This window comes from Taudactylus pleione, unplaced genomic scaffold, assembly GCF_031769625.1.
Source record: "Taudactylus pleione unplaced genomic scaffold, aTauple2 ptg000111l, whole genome shotgun sequence".
NCBI lineage: Eukaryota > Metazoa > Chordata > Amphibia > Anura > Myobatrachidae > Taudactylus > Taudactylus pleione.
In genome coordinates this window covers 2,568,010-2,581,824 of record NW_028284513.1, presented here as the reverse complement: position 1 = coordinate 2,581,824, position 13,815 = coordinate 2,568,010, and positions in this window count along the sequence as shown.

Genomic DNA, 13,815 nt, shown 5'->3' with positions numbered 1-13,815 from the left:
GACGCTCTGACAGAGCGCTCGCTCTGAATCAGGGCCGTCCTTCTTGTTTTTCAGAGTGGCCTCCTGGCCGCTCGCATAGCTGTGGGTGACCACCCACAGCTATAGCGAGCGGCCAGGAAGATGGTCGCGATGGTCAAGACCATCGCGACCATCGGGCTTGCGACGAGACCCTTGTTGTAGGGTCTCGATGCCGCAAGCCCTAGAGTGCTTTCGGCTCTACCAGAGCTGAAACCACTCCCACTGACATCACTCGTGATGTCAGTGGGGCCGGCCCCAGACGGTAGACGTTCCCATGGGAACGCCTCCATCTGGGCAGCCACGCCCCCGGCCCACCCACCAAAGGGACTGTGCTGTCACTCAACATCGACAGCACGCCCCCTTTGGTACGAGACCCGGAGCGACGGTTTGCCCGTCGCTATCCGGGTCTCGCGCATGCGCACGACGGAGCCGGCTCCGTCGTGCGCATGCACACTGGGCCACCATTGACCCGCTTGCGAGCGCATACCGCTCGCGAGCGGGTCTGAATCAGGCCCTCTGTTGCATATCTAGGTGTTATGGTCACTAATGTAGCAATGTATATTATCCATGTCCTTGTCCCATTTTGTACTGTAAGTCAGTTGTCAAATTATTTGCTTATTTACTTTGTAAGGCGCTGTGGAACACTTGTGGCACCATATAAATAAAGGATAAAAATAATAATAATAATAATATTATTGCTCAAATTGTACCTCTATATTTTAATGTCTAGATTCATCATATATAGAGATCAGCAAAATTGTTTACAAATATCCGCCGCATTCCTCGTTTGGCCATGCCATTTTGCATGTGTTCCCTATGGAATTTGGCTTTAAATGTTCCCGGTACTTACTCAGCCACACCGCAAAGCATAATGAATTGACCAACGACATCCCAACTGTATACATTCCCCGAAATATGAATTTACAAATACATTGCAGAATAGTAATGGATATGGAAAACACAAGATCGCATCACTAGAACCAGTTGTTGAAACAGCTGGTTCTGCTGCAAAACCTGTTTTATGCAAACTATCTCAACAATTAAGTTATATAAGTCAAAAATACATGCTAATGACATCACTGTTTTCTCTAAATTCAGGAGGAATTAATACGTATTACAAGGCATTTAATAAGTAGGTAAGGCACAAACAAACACACACGTATACATGAATGCACAGACACACACATTTGCCCAGAGTATTCCCAAAGAAGAGTTTATATATAGAAGCCCGGATGTACTAAGGTTGCGGTGTACTTACCGCCAGTCACCGCAACCTTACTAATTGCATATGTACTAACATATGCGATTAGTATCACAAAGAACAGCTCTTGCGATAAGAGCCGCCCTTTGCGAAGCAGCCAACGCCGGGTGAGGGGGTCTTCGTGGGACCCCGCCCCCTGCAAGCCCTGGGAAGTTCCTGCTTGTGACCTGTGCAGGAAGTCCCGGTCTCCTCCCTGCACTCGGAAGAAGATTAGGAGGAGGCGGAGGTCCCAGGAGGAGCACGGCCAGCGACCATGGAGAGTAAGGTGAGTGGGGGCCATTGTTGTGCGACTGTGGGGCAGTGAGGCGGTGGCGAAGCGTTGGGTGTGGGATGCGGTAAGAAGCCCATACACTTCTCTAGGGTAATGGCATGTTTCTCTGGCGTTAACCACTGCACCGCTAAAAAGGCGGCTGGGGCTTAGTACATATAGAAATGTGGTAAAACCCCCGAAAATGGGGATTTTACCACATTTTTCATTTAGTACATCCCAGCCAGAGTCTTTATCCTCTCTCCTAAATAATCAGTATACTATTTTTAGACATACGAGTTTTCTGCACAGAAAAAAATAATCTCTGCATTAAACTGTCATTGATCCCATTGAAACAGTGCCCCTAGTGGTCAAGTTATCATAAAAACTATTAGGCCTGCTTGCTTTATACTCGTAGTTACTGTGGAGTCCATTCATCATGTTAATTATCAAGAGCCAGGCAGCATTGCTCCAGTGCGGGGACAGCTACTCAGAAAATCAGCTGTCCTCGTGATTAGTAACACTGCTACGGAAGTAGCAGTGTTACTTACCTCCTGCATGGCCGGCTTCTGGGGAAGGCAGTGAGCAGGCAGTGGTGCATCCCAGGAACTTCTTCCCATAGGAAGGAGCGGGGCTTCGGGAACAAGCGCCATCTGGAGCTCGCATTTGTTCTCGCAGGTAAACTCCGAAAGCTTCACTTTTTCGTAGATTGCTGACTATTAGGTGGTCCTATCGGACCCCTGATGTTGAAAGACCCGTTACCTAAAATATGCAGAAACTAGCGTTTCTGCATGTGTAACAGGCCATTTAGTGATGATGAATAGGCCCCTCAATGCATACCTGCCATATTCCCAATCACAGAATAATCTGACACTTGCCCACACTCCTGATCCACCTTGACCATGCCCCTAATTCATCTTGACCATACATTTATCTATCAACCACTTCCCTTTTATAATGGTAAAAAATACTTTTGGGGTTAATGACGGGAAAGCTACACAAAAAAGGTAAATGTGCCTTTTGTAATGCAATCACTTTTAAAATAAGTATTTCTCATGAGTATAAAGTGTAAATATAATGTTGCAATAGAAAAATAGGACCGAAGAACCAACCACGGTAAGTATAGAAGGTAGCAGAATTCACAAAGAACCTATCAGTGTGCATCAATAAATGGCAATCTAGTTGAATGAATGACAAGGGTAATGATTTGCCTAAAACAATAGAAAATAGTAGATGTGTATAAATATGCAAATAGACTATTGAACTGCTATATTGTATCACTTTACAAAAAGCGCTGCTGTTAATTATTTCAGGTATGTTTTTCTACATACATTCCCCTGTCTTCCAAGAATGTTTCACCTACCCTGGGGCAGATTCTAGCAGCCTCCATCAAGCCACAGAAGTTAGATATGATATTGTCCCTGTTACTCATATTCACCCTTCCTTTTCTCTCTCTTTTTTTTGAACAGTTTCAAAGGCTGCTTGAGATGCCGGCTCGTGGATTAATTCTTCAGGGACAAAGCCCAGGAGGCTGTAAGACCAAATACATGAAAAAGGAGAGATCTTCATTTGCTGCTGAAACCAAAGTGCTAGGGAGAAGTAATGATATTTTGATATGTGACCTCAGCTCAGGAGAACGGTGAAAATTGAAATGTGAAACTGATGTTGTGAGTGGAGAAGGAGACATATTAAGAATGGCAGGTCCAGGGATGGTAAATTGTGAAAACCATTAACCGCTTCTCTTCCTGGGAGGCTGATAATGGGTATGCAATAATAATCCAAAAATACCCCAAACAATGGATCGGGGCTTCCCACTTTTCTCATACTGTACAGAAGGCAAATAGTGCCAAAGTACAAGATGAATAATTATCACAGTCCCCATTATTATTTTCCTTGTTTACCATCTTCCAACTGTTTGTATGCTGTAGCCTTTAAAAGTGTCCATCTTGGCAGCTAAGTTTTGTTTGCTGCTTAGGAGTAGTCATATATACACAGTTCTGATTTACAGCAGTGCATAAAGTGTTAATAGCTAGTCTCTGTGACGTCATGTCACTAGGCAGCCTTCCAGCCCATGAACCCCAAGTCATCTGTACACATTGTACATTGAGTCATTTTACCCTGCCCTGGTTGCTTATGTGGAGCTAAAGTAAGGTTGATAATTTTATTTGCGATGTTGTATTTAAACAGCAACAGGGGATTAACTACAGAACTATGGTATATTGGGCATCTTTCATAAGTTCAAAAGAGGGCCGGCTTGAGCAGGAGGAGCGTCGCCCAGTGTAGAGAGGGATTCCGACACCCCATCGAAGCCACGTGCGTCCAAAAGGGGGCGTGGTCTACCTACCAAAGGTCACACCCCCTAAATGATGCTAAGTGGGGGCGTGTCCATATGGCATGCCTCCCATTTAACGTCAGGCTGGGGGCGAGCCCAGCACTCCTTCAGTAGCTAGGCTGCCCCCAGCCCACTCCCTGCACTGAATGGATGCCACACGCATTCATTCCCCTTCTCTGGGGCTGGCACCGCGGCACAGCTGCAGCGGTGGGGGTGCCCAACCTCCCGACCACCGGCTTGTCACTTTAGCCCGCGGGTGGAACAGCGAGGCAGTGCCCGAAAAACGGGATTGTCCTGCTGAAAATCAGGATGGTTGGGAGGGGTGTGCCCTCTATGGGGTGGCGCCACTGTTCGAATGTGCCTCAAGCCGGCCCTGGTTCAAAGTATGCTGCTGGAGCTGTCACAGCCCATAGCTGCTGGCATCAAGTGCTCTTGTATTGAGATTTTAGAAGCCTGGGAATAAACAATAGGAACAGGCAGACTGGCATTTCATGTAGAGCAAATGACAATGACATAAACAGGAGACATTTATAAAAACGAATAGGGGGAAAATGAGTGCTGTAAGCCACAGTGTTAGTAATAGTCTTTGCGTTGATTTTTTAAAATGCAGTAGGAAATAACAGACTGATTGGTTGCAGCCATTGGAGATCACTTTTGAGTATGCAGAGCGGGGCCCTCAGGACGTTGGACAGGGCCAAGGCCTTCCACAGACTTTGCTATGTAGTCAGATGATGTCATATTCTGCCACTGGTTACATAAACAATTTTATGGGATGCAGTTAAGATGCCAGCAGTCAGGATGCCGGGCACCGATATCCAGAACCGCGGCCAGAAATACCTGCGCTGGAATCCCTACATCACTTGAGATGACAAGGTCAGAATGCTGACAGCCGGCATCCCGAAGGTAAATATAGGGGAGTGTTAGTATTAGGCCGTTTAGGTTTAGGCACCACCAAGGGGGTTGGGGTTAGGCTGTGGGGGGGGGGGGAGGAGGGTTAGGCGGCCATTTTCCCAGTGACCTGCGCATGCGCAGAAAAGATGTCCCAGAAGATGAAGCCAGAATCTACTGCACTCAGTGCACTGACAGAGTGGAGGGCGCCCAAACGGAGGCTGTACATGGGGCCCCTCCTCTCTTAAAATGTTCCTGGGTGAAGGAGGAGGGTTGCAGCTGTCGGTCTTTTGACCACCGGCATCCCGACTGCTGGTCTTCCGTATGTATTCCCTATTTTATATATATATTGCTTTTATAAATGTCAACTAGAGTCCTCAATGCCATTTGGTAGTTTTTTTTCTTATTTATTTTTTGCTTATAGTAATAGTTATATATGACTAATGCCAATGTTAATGCTGCATAAATATAACTTGTTCCTTAGGCTTAGGTACTCAGTGTCACTATATATTCCAGTGCTGTGCTCTTTATTTGGAAAGGCAGACTCCAGCCTGAATGCATTGTAAGCAAATCTGACCCATCCAGCAGAAGCTTTTTATTGAATATCTCATAACAGCCCCCTCCAAACACATCACTATCCTCCTGACTCCATCTCTGAAAGCCAATCTATAATTAAAGAGATATGAATACAAAACTCATCCAAAAGTGGATCAATATATAATATAGCGTTTGTGAGATCCATTACCCTAAGGTTATTTTTAATACACTGTCAGACTGACTGAGACCTGCAGCCAGCTCTCATCTCATTCCTAATTCATTCCCTCCTCAGCATGTTGTTTAAATTTGGTAAAAAGCTGATAATTGAGATAAAAACCCAGAGCCCAGTTAGCCTTTTGACGTCTTTACTGAAGATTGTCCATTGGCAGTCTGAGAAATTGGCTGGATTTTTTTTTAGAGTGATTAAGTTTAGAAAACAATCAGTATCTTTTTGTTGTGGGCAGTCTGACAATGTGAGAACAGACATTAATACTAATCAGGATAATGACAGTGGATAGTTGCTTTACAAGGGACACAATTATCTAAATGAATCTCTCTTTTTATGTTTAAAAATAGCTTTTAGTAATTTGACATAAATATTGTATAAAAGGTGTACAACGGTGAACAAAAGTGCGCTAACCCATAAGACGCAGAGGCTTTGATGTGTCTATTACAAATTAGACTAATGGTTAGACTAATTATATCATATTTAAAATTCAATATGTGTTATTTGCACTATGTTTTTTGTTAGTTACAGTGTAAAAGAAATCTAGCATTTATATTACAGTCTGGGTAAAAAATAAATTGCAATGTACAGCTACTTGCAGATATACTATTCTTGAGAAAGTCAGCCATACAAATGGGCTCCTTCCTCTCTGACTTGTACTCCTTTCTATGGGCCTGGTTCAGAGTAGTATGGTAATGCCGCCGCAGCTGCGAATTTGTATGCAGCTGCAAATTTGTATGCAGCTGCGATGTGAAAAAATGCAAATGTCGCAACCACCAGTAGATGTATTGAGACGCCCATCTGCTGCTTTGCAAATCCAAGCACCTGCGTAAAATGTCTCAGACTCTGGGTCTGATTCAGACCTGCTCGCGAGCGCATAGCGCTCTCAAGCGGGTCGATGGCGGGCCATTGCGCACGCGCGGCGTGTGCCGCGCCCCGGAGCGAGTGACAAATCACTCGCTCCGGGGCTCACTACTAGACGGGGCGGCTGTCAATGTTGATCGACAGCTCGCCCCGTTTTGTAGGCGGGGAGGGGGAGTGGCTGCACAAACAGAGGCGTTCCCAAAGGAATGCCTGATGTTTGTAGGCGGCCCTACTGACATCACTAGTGATGTCCACTGGGGCTTGTGGTGAACGAGACCCTACCACAAGGGTCTCGTCGCAAGCCCGATGGTAGCGATAATCGCGACCATCGGCAGGCCGCCTGCACACCCTGTGCGAGCGGCCTGGAGACCTGTAAAAAAAAAAAATAGGGACGCCCTGATTCAGAGCGAGCGCATGCAAATAGTGTGCTCCTCTGATTCAGGGCCTCTGTGTACAAAGAATCAGCATCGATCACTGATCATTCGATTATCACAGTCCTGAGTATGTCTAAGTGGGAACTGAGATGCCAGAGCTATAGTCCTTGCATACGGAATCGCAGTCACAGGGTGTGACACCGAAACAGTCATGACACGCCAGCATTCTTTACCCGCCATTCCCCGTTGCCTCCCCCAAACCCTCTGGCTGTCAGTCACACTGAATGCATGGTGCGATCGCAGTGTGCACCATAGCGTACAGAAGCGCATGCAGGTATGGGGAATCGCAATGCGTGCGCACGTTTGTGGCATGATCAGTCATAATGTAACTATGAGCATCTGTACAATTTAAGAACAAAAACCTGCTGCCACCCCCCCTCCCCCTCCCCCCCCCCCAAAAAAAAGCATAACCAGTCCTGGATCTCTGAGCCAGTTCTGGTACAGCAGAATTTGGGGGAAAAACAACGTGGGGTGTCCACTATTTTCCTATACCCAGCACCAGGCTGAACCACAGCGTGGAGTCCCCCTGCCATAATGTTTACCAGCCCCAAACTGGTCAGCCCAGGGCTGGCAATAATCGGAAAGTGGGGACCCCCAAATAAAATGGGGTCCCCCCTCCTGGGCATCAATCTGGAGGCAGAGGGTGCAGGGGTATTGGGTTAAATATAGACATAATATTGTTCTTCACAGTGGGACTACAGGTTCCAGCAAGCCTGATCTGCGGCACTTGGACCCTACTCTGAAGAAAATATAGAAAAAGACAGGACACCGAAGGTTTTAACCCTTTATTACACTTTATTTCAGAATTTTGCTAAATAGAACTTTTAGTCCTGATTTTTACTAGAACTAAAAACTAAAGCCTCAATACAATGCATTCAACATACCCTACTGTAAACCTTCTGTAAAGGTCCTCAGCCACTTTATATAGGATGCATAATTACTATGGGCTCTATTTACTACAATCCGCATATTGAATGCGGATTGTAGTGTGATATTACCGAGTGAATTCGCATTGCGAATTCAGGCAATATCACAGGGATTTACTATAAATCCCTTGCAGGGACAGAGCTTGCGATAAAGCTCTGTCCCTGCGGATCCCATCCGCACTCTAGTCGCGGTATTTTCGGAAAAAATACCGCGACTAAGAGCCCGCGCATGCGCCGACCGACCACCGCTACTACCCCCCCACCGAAGCTAAGCCCCGCTAAGCCCCGTCCCCGGCGCTAAGCCCCGCCCCCCACGATCGCGGACCCCCGCAACCCCCCCTCCCCCCACCCGCGACCCCCCCCCCTTCATTACACTTACCTGCATCCTCCTGGCCTCCGGTGATCTTCTCCGGGCTTCCCGATCAGGTGATCTCCCATACTGCACTGGGGCCCGATCACCTGATGACCGGGCCCCAGTGTACTATGGGAGACCAGCTGACCGGAGAGGAGCCATCACCGGAGGCCCGATCACCGGTCCCTGGATTCAGGTAAGGAAAAAAAAAATGTTTAATTTTTTTTTTCTTTTTTGTACAGCAATCAGCTTGCGGTCTGCTTAGACCACACAGCTGATTACTGGTACCGGCTCCCGCCTCTGCTCTCCCCGTTAGAGCAGAGTGGGAGCCCGGTAACCGGGGGAGACCCTGGATAACGCCACCTCCAGGTGGCATTATTATCACAGGGCTTCCCCCGATATTTTTTTACAATTTATTTTTAGTAACTTAGGTCGGATCACATTTCCCATTACAATTATGGGAAATGCGATCTGCTTTACTAAAAATAAGTGATACTGGGGGTTGGAGTAGAATTTTACTAATTCTACTCCACTTGCCCTGTAATAACTACAGGTGAAACTAAAATAATGTGAAACGGGTGTGAAAACACCCTTTTTCACTTTATTTTAGTAAAAATAATGTTAATAAATAGAGCCCTATATCTTTAGCTGTGGGAGTGGACTGGCTAATGGAAAATACAGCACAAGTTATTTCTCTATGCGGGATCTAGCTGACCATGTAGGCTGATCGTGTCCCTTGGCCTGAGAACCAAGCAACCTGACCCATTTACAATATGGCCACAAACATTGGTTAGACAGACCTGGCCTTTCAGAGCTCTGGTACAGTGATTGGATCATACTGGGGCCAGTCAGCATTGTTGTCGGATAGTAGAATATTACTTCTGTGATTTTTGCTTTTTCTAAAATCAAATTCAGAATTTATTTATGTTCAACATTAATTATGCAGCCCTATACAGATAATAAGTGTAATTCATATCAGTCCCTGTCCGATTAGTCTGTTTTCCCTAACACACAAGTGCACACTCGCGCACTAGGGTACATATTAGTCAGAATCTAATTAACCTTCTAGTATGTTTTTTTACATAAATTTTTTATAGTGGAAAAAAACCAGAGCACCTGGGAAAATGCCACACAAGCATGGGGAGAACATGCAACCTGTAATCAGAACCACTGTGCCACCATTATTTTCATGAGTGCAAATGGGACATGTTATCTCCAGTCTTATTGTATCACCATTGTTGATTTTCACATAGCATCATATAACTATATTAGACTATACAGGTTGAGTCTCCCATATTCAAAATGTTTGTGACCAGGGGTATTTAGGATATCGGAATATTCCGTATTTTGGAATATTTGCATACCATAATGAGGTACACAAAGTTTGTGTACATACTTGAAATTAATTTATGTTTCATATACACCTTATACACACAGCCTGAAGGTAATTTTATACAGTATTTTTAATAATTTTGGGCCTTAAACACTTAACTGACGAAATCTTTTTCCAAAAACCGCTCCAAAATTGTCGGTTTCTTTTATGATTGAATTAGGTCAAGAACATAATTTTAAACTTATCCATCACTATTTTATACTAAAAAAAATATTTTTTTAAAAGACAGTATACCATAAAAATAGCAATTTGTATGTTATACTGCAGTGATGGCCATTGACAGCTGTACCATCGATGGTTCAACCATCGTTAGAAGCCATCAATTGTTTAGCGATTGGTCGAGGAAATCTGTGTAGACCACAACTGCCGATGTTTCAGAAACATCGATTGAGGGTTGCCATCGATGGTGTAACATTGATGGCCACCAGCAATGGCAAACCACTTGTTTTCAGTCAGACCATCGATGGTTTACAAACCATCGATGGTCGGTTGCCATTCCAAATCAGGCTCTGCGATATCTATCGATTATTTATATTTATATATATATATATATATATATATATAAATATAAATAATCAATAGATATCGCAGTGTGTATATATATATATACACATATACACACACACACATATATATATATATATATATATATACACACACATGTATATATATACACATACATATATATATATTATATATGTATATATACACATACATGTATATATATATATATATATATAGACATATATATTTATAGACATATATATACACACACACACATATATATATGTATACATATATATATACATGTGTGTGTGTATATATATATATATATATATATATATACACACACACGTTAATATATACATATATACACACATGTATATATATGTATACACAAATATATATATATATACATATATACATACTTATATATATATATACACGTATATATATATATACACACACACACACACACATATATATATATATATATATATATATATATATATATAGGGAAAAACAGCGGCACTCTCAGGACTTGAAAAATAAATGAGACTCACGACTCCAAGAGATCAGCGTCCAACGTTTCAGTCGGTGTGACTTCTTGATAAAGTCCTGAGAGTGCCGCTGTTTTTCCCTATATACTTGGTCCATATACCATTAGAGGGCACCCAGGCAGGTACTGACTACACTGTGGAGTGCCGGCGTTATTTCTATATATATATATATATATATATATATATATATTATTGCCTGGCCCTTATACACATGGGCATAATTAGGGAGGAGGAGGAGCTGCTGAGGCCGGAGGGAGTGGCCCTGAACATAGCAGAGCGGCGGCTACCAGAGCCGCCGCTGCTGCTTCTACACAGAAGTGATCACATAGTGATCACTGTAGAGCCAGAGCCGCAGCAGCCCGGATACAGAGCAGAGCGGCGGCTACCAGAGCCGCTGCTGCTGCTTCTTACTGAAGGGGTGGGTCCGGCTGCCCGGTCACTGCTGGCCGCAGTGATCGGGTCACTGTAGCTAGCCCATGGAAGTTCGCATGGAGGGGGGTGCATACGGTGCCCGATCACTGTGGCCAGCAGTGATTGGGACACAAAGGAGGGGGAGCCGCGGGTGTAGAGGGACTAGAAGGTCCCTCTGATATAGGCGGCAGTTGGAAGATTAACTTCCCATAGCCTCCTAGTGGCCATTTCTGACTGGTCGTATCAGATACGACCATGTCAGGGAAAGCCCAGTCTGGTATGGTTGTATCTGATACGACCGTGCCAGGCAAGTGGTTAAACAAAGTTTGTATACATACATGAAATTCATTTATGTTTCATATACACCTTATACACAGTGCCTGAAGGTCATTTTATACAGTATTTTTAATAATTTTGGGCCTTAAACAAAGTTTGTGTATATTGAACCATCAAAAAGCAAAGGGTACACTATCTCAGTTATGCTAAAAAAAATTACATATTTCGGAATATTTGGATATGGGAAACTCAACCTGTATTAATTTTGGGGAGAATATGTCTCTATGCAATGTAATATAAGCATGGAAAAGAGGCATGTTGGAGGCATAGCCTGGATAATGTGTTTATGTATCATCTGATGATCTTCCCATCACATATACATAGTCTGAACATAGAACACACACAGAATGCATCATTGGCTGCCCTGGGATGAACCTTCTTTACACTTTTCTCTGCCACACAAGGAAGAAAGAGGTGATGTGTTCTATAAAGAAGAGTGGTGAGACATAAATATAATGTGCAGTCACCACATAAACCTACTATAGAAATATTTGCATATATGAGCGTTATATCATGCAAAGGGGTTTAAGCAATGAAAGAAACATTGTTCTAACATAGTCATTTTCATATGAAAAATTCAAGCAATGTTTACACAAATATTCTAGACTTGGATAAAGGAGAACCACAAAAACAAGATAAAATTTTATCATTGTATAATTGTGACCATGTGTGTAGAACTAGACACTGAATGCCCTAAAACTATGGAAAATGATAGAGCCAGTGGACCTGAACAATAATCTGGACTACAATCTGTCACAAGTTACTTGATGCTCAAGGGACCCAAACACTTTATGGTCTACAGAATTAACAGCAAGCTCCTAACTATGTATAATTTGTTTCCAGCCATTGAATAGTCTTGGCTCACACTCCAGAACTGGAACAGACAGAAGGTGGAGTAATCATACCCTGTCCACACAGCATAGACCAGTACATGCCCACATTCCTTTGGTTCTTTTCCCATTGTTTAAAGTTCTCATACATATGTTTTGTTTTCTCTCCATGTTGCTGTCATCAGTCTGGCTCTTTGTGATCTACTTTTCAATTAATGTTGTTGCTGTCTGGCATTCACGTGTGCTGTTATGTTATCACCTTGATATTTTGTTATAGAAAACTTGATGTATTGTTTTTACAGTTTATATCAGTTTTCTTATGTGCATTAGGGCAACCCAGGCCAGCACAGGGCATTCAAGGACAGTATAAAATGGTACATATGGGCATATTAAGGCAACATAGAGAAGGTCAAAATGGTAATGTAGGATAACACAAGACCGCTTGTATGTATATCACTACTAATGTTCATTGTTTGTTATTTGGTTTCACCAATGTTTAACTATGTGGCTGCATGCACAGTTTACTGGAAATAGAACAGGAATCGAGATCATTAATAATAATGTGAGTGAGCGTTCTACAATCATACTGTAACACATGTCAAAGTGCAAATCTCCAGTAATGGTTTATAATGCTATCTTTACAATTCACATATTTGAAGGATGTTTGTCAAGCAGAAAATGTACAAAGTTAAATGTAAGATTTGGCCTCGGTGTGTCTACGTATGCAAGTGTAAGTGTGGGGTAGACACACTGGAGTGTTTAATTTTCGGTGTTGGGGACATTTCTTGCTGTGCTGATTGCTGCCCAGTTATTCCCACTTTGATATTTGTGTTAGCTCTTAGCTGAGGTATCATCTTATATTTGTAAAGAAATGCATTTTAGATCTACCAGTTGTACTTCACAGAGGTAGTGCATTTCTAGCAATGTCATACTCAATGTAAGAAAATAAACATTTCTAAAGCACAAAAGGGTGCATAGTCGATGACATCACATGCCTTCTTCTGAGTAACTCCAGTGGTGAAATACATATGGATAGGTGTTGATAGAATTTCTCTTAATCTTGGAGGAAGTTTGGGTGAGTTTGCTGAGGGGATAGAAAGTAACCAGGCCCAGGCCATTATTGGGCCAAGGCCTGCTAAGGAGGCATAACCATGTCCCTCTGATGAAGTGGCCATGCCCCTTTGATGGTGTGGCTACATCTCAGCTTCTGAATAGGGCTCTGTGATTCACAAAGGGGCAACGACATGCCCCCAGACTTGGCCATGCCTCCAAGTATTGGGGCTGAACAGATGTCTTTCTTACAACCCTAATGATTGACTGAAGACCTTGTATATGAACATCTTGGCACTGCACAGCACTGATTCCCTTCCAAATGAGGCAAAAATGTACCTAGTTATCATTTGTAGGGGCTTATGTAATAGGGTGGGCTTATGTAATAGCTTGTGCCGCTGCGAGAATACATGACATTGTTCCCATATTTTTAAAGCAGCAATCATTTTAAAGGCAAATCCAAGCGATGTTGCCTTTAAAATAGGGGTGTGCACCGGCCACTTTTCGTGTTTTGTGTTTTGGTTTTGGATCTGGATCTTTCTTCGTGTTTTGGATCTGGGTTGGTTTTGCCAAAACCACCCTTCCGTGTTTTGGGTTCTGAGTTTTGTGTTTTGGATCTGTATTTTTTTTTTAAAAAGCATAAAAACAG